Source organism: Panicum virgatum, chromosome 3K (assembly GCF_016808335.1).
Source record: "Panicum virgatum strain AP13 chromosome 3K, P.virgatum_v5, whole genome shotgun sequence".
Lineage (NCBI taxonomy): Eukaryota > Viridiplantae > Streptophyta > Magnoliopsida > Poales > Poaceae > Panicum > Panicum virgatum.
Genome location: NC_053138.1, coordinates 29,402,874 through 29,409,617, shown reverse-complemented (window position 1 = coordinate 29,409,617; position 6,744 = coordinate 29,402,874).

Here is a 6,744-nt window from a genome sequence, read left to right as displayed (position 1 = left end):
TTCTTGCTGTTTTGCCCCAAGTAAATTCGGCTTCATCTTTTAACCGAAGAATAGGAGTAAAAGAATCAATCCTCCCGGACAAGTTAAATATAAATCTCCTCAAGTAATTCACCTTGCCCAAGAATTTCTGCAAATCTTTCTTTCAAGTCAGAGCCTCAACACGCTTCATGGCTTCAACTCGCTTTGGATCAATCTCTATGCCTTTCTCATGAATAATAAAGCCCAAGAACTTTCCAGCCGATACTCCAAAACCACATTTAAGTAGATTCATCTTCAATCCATACCGACACGTCCTTTCAAGAGCCAACCTTAAACCAGCCAAATGATTTCTCAAACTGGCCGATTTAATTACAATCCAGAATATAGGCCTCCAATATAACACCAAGTAAATCAAGGAAGATCAAAATCGTAGGTCTTTGACAAGTGGCACCGGGATTTTTCAAACCAAAAGTCATGACAACCCACTCAAACAAACCGATAAATCCCGGACATCTAAAGGCCGTTTTAGACATATCTTCTTCGCCCATAAATATTTGATTGTAACTGGCGTTACTATCAAAAAAACTAATGACATGATGTCCGGAAGCCTCATTAATCAACATATCGGCAATAGGCATAGGATACTCATCTTTAGGAGTAGCTTTATTAAGATTTCTAAAATCAATGCACACTCTAATGTTGCCCGAATCTTTCTTCTCAACGGGCACAATATTAGAGATCCACTCCTTATATCAACAAGACCAAATAAATCCAGCTTCTAACAAGCAATTAATTTCTTCTTTAATTCGGTCATTCATAGCAGGATTAAATCGCCTATCAGGTTGTTTATAAGGTCTAAAACCGGCCTTAATCGGCAGCCGATGTTCAACCAAATCACGACTCAAACCAGGCATTTCAGAGTAGCTCCATGCAAAACAATCAACATACTATTTCAATAACTTTATTAAGTCGGCTTTATATTCAGCCGATAAATTTGCATTTATAAAAGTCAGCCTAGGAATACTACCATCTCCAATATCTACCTTATCTAAAGGATCAGCCGATGTAAACCCCTGACCTAACTTATCCATGTCTTCAGTATCTTCAATGGCCTCACACATATCGCTCATCCGCGACTGATAGTGCTCAATCCTATCCAGCAACCAATCTGTGTCAGACCGGTCTGACCGGTCGGCTCTGCTTGCCGATCTAGTGACCGGTCTGACCCGTCTAGACATCCGGTCTGACCAATCCCGCCTGAGTTGCTTGCTGCACACATTTCATTTGCAATAATGTAGCCGATTCTCCATCGGCTTTAGAGTAGCAGGCACGAACCCATCCTTAATGCAGCTGATCAATTCGAAATTAGACAGATCCAATCCCGAGAGACACTTGATATCATCATGTACCCCAAGAGTGTTGGAATCGGCAGTTGCAATGAAGGATGAAGTGTCACAATGTACCACTTCAATCTCGTCGTCGATCCACTAAATCAGAATCTGATGCAAGGTAGAAGGCACACATTGATTGGCATGAATCCAATCACGTCCAAGTATCAAGCTAAAGTTACCTTGAACCTCGAAGACGAAGAAGGCTGACGCTAGCGTCTTGCTCCCCACGGTCAACTCCATGGAAGCCACCCCTTTAGCACCAATAGGATCGCCTCCACCCACGCCGCTGACCGTCATGTTTGTCTTGATCAGCTCTTCATCCATCCCCCAAGCTTCTTATATAATGAATAGGGCATCAAATTTACAATCTCCCCTCCATCAACAAGCATACGGGAAATCGGCCTTCCATTAATGTGCCCCCTCATATAAAGGGCCTTTAAATGATTATCCGATTCCTTTGGCTTCTGAAATATGGCCTCTCACGGCCCGAAATCCATATGAGCCGTCTCCTCGTCTTCCTCCGAAACGGCGTAGTATTCTTCGGAAAAACACACAATATTTATCTCCATATTGTTGTGCTCTGGAGAAGCCTCATAATCCACCAGTTCCTCATCACCTAAAGCTGCAGGAACTACTGGAACTTCCTCACGTGAAGCCGAAGTGGTTGCTTCAGCCTTCTGCTCAACAACATACTCTACCGGTCTGACCGGTTGTGATTGGCGGTCAGACCGGTCCTCTGCACCGGTCAGACCGATCACCTGGGGCGGTTCGACCGGTCCTGCTGATTGCACAGCAGGCTTGGCTCGCCATTCTTTGCCTTGAGGACCCATTTGCCGGTATTTGTTGAAGTGCTCAACTCTGAGCTTTTCGGCCTCTCGTTCCTTCTGCTCTTGGCTCCTTAAACGCTGTAATCTCTTTTTTCTGAGAGTGGCTCAAACCTAGCGGGCACCACCTAGGCTGATGGTACTTATTCGTCGAGCTGTTATTGCTGGCTTCATGATCATTAGCCAACACAAGCTTCTGTGGATCAGTCTTAGCCAATTTTCCAAACACCATCGGCTTCTTTCCAAGATCCTTGATGACCACATTCACATCGCCGACTTTCACAACATCATCGGTAGTGGTCTTCCCAGAATCAACTTGCATGGGCTGAACCTCAGTCTCCTTCTTCTTGATGCGATATTCTTGCTTTGGAGGATGAGATTGAGCCGGCCTCTGCTGAGACCGGTCTGACCGGTCGGGTTGGACCGGTCTGACCGGTGCAGCATGTTGCTGCTGACCAGATTGGCGTGGGCCCAATTGGTCGTGCACCGGCACCCTGGAGCCTTCCCCATGATAATGTGGTGGACATGGCATGGGGAAGCACTGCATCCACACTCCCTCGTGTTCCCACACCGGATTTGTAGCATTAGATGCCGGAGGTACCCAAGGCAAGGTAGCATACGCCTTTTGGGGTGGGAACACAGTGACGACATCACCACTGTGTTCGTTGGGCCCTTCCCTCATTGGAGAACCACCTTGACGCGGGGGTGACCAAGATCTCTTTTTTAGTGGCCGATCTTGTTGAACGGCCTTTGTGTACTTGTTTAGAAGCTGGCCAAAAGTTGGTTTCTGAGAAGCAATCTTTCCCTGAACCTTTGGCACATTCCGCTTCCAAGTACCCACTTCCGGGCACTTAGGCATGAAAGTCTTAGGTCTGCCCTAGGGCTGACCGGTCTGACCGGTCAGAGAAACTGGTCTGACCGGTCGGTCCTGGACAGCAGGCCGACTTGCAACAGCAGAAGAACTCTCTTGCCCCCGGGCACTTGAGCTTTGATGGTAATTCTTATTAGCTCCTTGCCATCAGAAGTCTTTTCCAGAACCACCTCCCTGGCCAGAATTTTGTCATCGACATTTTTCAGCCTTGTTTCACCAATCACCACATTCTTGTCTTTTGCTCCTTCGGCTTGTTCCGGCCGAATCAGCACCTTGGCATTGTTCAAATCAATGGTATGTGTGTTGATGTGAACAGGGAATGACGTCTTATCAACCTTCATCTCAAGAAAGATCAATCGTTCTTCATTCATGGCCGATTGAACCTAGCGACGGAACACATTGCAATCATTAGTCGCATGAGAATGAGAATTATGAAATTTATAATGAGCTCGCCGCTTTAAATCCTCAAGCGGCGGTATAACATGAGTGATCTTAATATATCCTAAATGCAAAAATTCATCAAATATACGATCGCATTTAGAAACATCAAATGTAAATTTCATCTCTTCCTTCCGATTCTTTTGAACCGGCTTAAGTGATGCACATGAAGAAGGTTTGGCCGCCGATGGCCAAACAAATTCAGCAGTGTAAACTTCTTTATCCTTATCGTTCGATGAATCATAATCAGACTCAACAACATGGGTATTCGAACGATGAGGTTTATAAGCATCTTTAGAATTTTTAAACTTAGTCTCTTGGCTCGTAACTCAAAGTTGCAAACCATTAATAGAATAATAAACAAGACTTTCGAGCCTCTCCCTAAGATGCGAGCGTAAACCACCAAGAGCAATATCAGCTAGATCCTTTTCAGGAATAGTCAAGTTGAAGCATCGGTTTTTAATATCTTTAAATCTTTTGAAATAATCCGAGACTGATTCATCTCAGCCTTGCCTAACCAATGTCAAATCTGTTATTTTTGCTTCATTATCCCCATTATCCCCATTTTTTTCTCTAATTCGTTCCAAGATTGGACCGAATTTGGGGGTAAAGATGCAAACCAAGAAAAAGCCATTCCAGTTAAAGATAACGAAAACAAAAGCACATGTTGCGAATTGCTGGAACTAGCCTCACCCAACTGAGCCACATACTGACTAATATGTTCCCAAGTCGACCGATTATCATCCCCACTAAACTTAATAAAATCAGGAACACGCCAACCCGTAGGGTAAGGAACCAAATCAAAAGCATCGGGATACGGTCACTGATACAAGCAGCTTTTACTAGGAGCTAACCCTAGTTGACTCAGCTCGCTTCTAAAAAGTTGGCTCAGATCTTCTTTTATTTTAATTAGGTCGGCCTTATAATTTTCAGCATTCGATGTTTGAGCACTAGAATTTAGACGATTCACTGTTGGAGCAGTATCACTCATCGTCTGTACAGCATTGTGAGGGCTATTCTTAGTCAAATCATCCCAAACATCTTATGGCATAGCAGGTGGAAAAGGTGGCTCGCCATATGATCTGGTGGTATATGGCGGCACAAAGCCTTCCAATTCATCAGTTCGGCCAGTAGCAGCTGAACTTGGAATTGGCGCAAGTGCGGGAGTGGACACCGAGGCCAACACCACAGCACTAGTCTGACCGGTCTGAGGGACCGGTCTGACCGCACCTGCCACCGAGGCAGTGGTCGGACCGGTCGATGCGACCGGTCTGACCGGTTCGGCCGCAGTTGGCCGAACGGTGCCTGGCGGTGGTGACTGCCCAGCGAAATAATTCGATAGCATACCATACTGTACATTAGCATTAGAAGCAGGTGCTGACGAACTTTGAGCAATATCCTTAGTGGAATAAGAAGTATCTATGGATTTGCTCTTTTCTATCTTTTCATGCATCTCAAAAAAGAGATTTTGCGTGAGAGTTTGTGACTTCTCAAATTTGTCCACAAATTCCCTCAAGAAGTGAACAAGAGGATCTTTAGGAGGACTTACATCGAGCGTAGGAGAAGTTGACGTCGTAATAGGTGGAGCAGGCGGGGTAGTAGATTGTATTTCCGGCATGACAAAATTTTCCTTCTCGACCACACCTTGCCGGGTCTTCCCGTAGCATGCAAGCATCTTCGCCTTGATCTCCTCGTTCTACCGTTTTAAGTCAGCTTTGAACTTCTGGCGCTGCTCCTCAGATAGATCCTCATAACTGACATTGATGGTATTCGCCGGATCTACCTTGGAAGCATCTCCCTTTTTACCGGCCATTGGAACCGATGTAGATTGTTTCTTCTTCCCCAGTGGAGTCACCAAAAAGTATGTTGATGCTTTTCTAGCCAACACACCAATGCGCTAGAACACGCGGATCGCAACGATCGTCACCAGCGGGCTTCAAACGGCGACTAGTCAGACCGGCCGCTCCAACCGGTCAGACTGGTTGACGGCAGAAACATGTGAAAACCTAGAACCTCGAGCTCAGGAGGGACCCCGTCGGAGCTTGAAGAACTAGGGTTGTCTTGAAGTCTGCAGGCCACTCAAGACGCCCTTGAACACCGTAGAGACGAGCAAAGAACAGCAAAGGAATTGGAAAAGCTAGGATTTGAGAGATTGAGTAAAGAGAATAATTTTTTATTCGATTGTGGTTAGAAACCCTCAATCGGCTGCAGCCTTTATATTTATAGGCCGGGGAGGACATACCCCTTCCAAATCGAGTTACAATAGGACTCTAAACACAAAACCCTAACCCTACTCGGATTATAGGCCCAGACCGGTCTGACCGGTCGGCCCAACCGGTCAGACCGGTCGGCCTCAGTTATTGCCAAGTTTGGCCTCCAACAGTCAGGATTTTACATCAAACGATTATGCGAATTAAATCAAATTGTCCATGAGCGAAAATACGATAAATGAATGGATGGTGGGGTATCTGAAAGGAGAATCAGTGAAATAATTTCAACAATGAAGAAAAATCCTTCCTGGATGTATCTAAAATAATTTTGGAGCGGATGGTGTCTCCAAGTGCTTTTGATCTCAAGATTATCTGGCACGTGTGTTTTATAGGCCTCTCTTTTCAGACATGTTGTAATTGTAGTAGTTATAGTTATTGTTTTCTTTTGTATTCTTGTTCCTATACTCCCTCTGTCCTTGCAATTCTACTTTTCTTTCTAGACAGATTAGTGTTATTGGCAAATGATTATGCTACCCTCGGTACTCTTGTCTCAAGCCCCATTAATTTAGGCATGGAAGATGTTCAATTTCCATAGAGTTAGTTACAACATGCAACAATTTCCATAGAGTTAGTTACAACATGCAAATACATAATTAATTTCTAAAAATATATATGAAAGGATAAAACAGGAGGTTGTTGCTATGATTGTACTTTTTTTTGGGATTTTTTAAAACTCAGAATTGCACTCTTCATAGGATGGAGGGATCAATATGTTACCTTTTAAAAAAGAAATGAAGAAAATGATTTTAGATGGATCACACGTTACCTTTGTGTTCTTTTGCTAAACATAATACAGAAGCAAATACTTAGAGCATCTCCGAGAGTTCCCAATCTTCCTACCCCATCCTTGTTTTGTTAGAAAAAAAACTCTCTCCAATAATTCTCTATTCAATTATTTAAGTTCTCATTTTCTACCAATTGGTAAACTGGACGCTCCGACGTTCCCCATCCACTCCGCTCTTTTTTTTTCC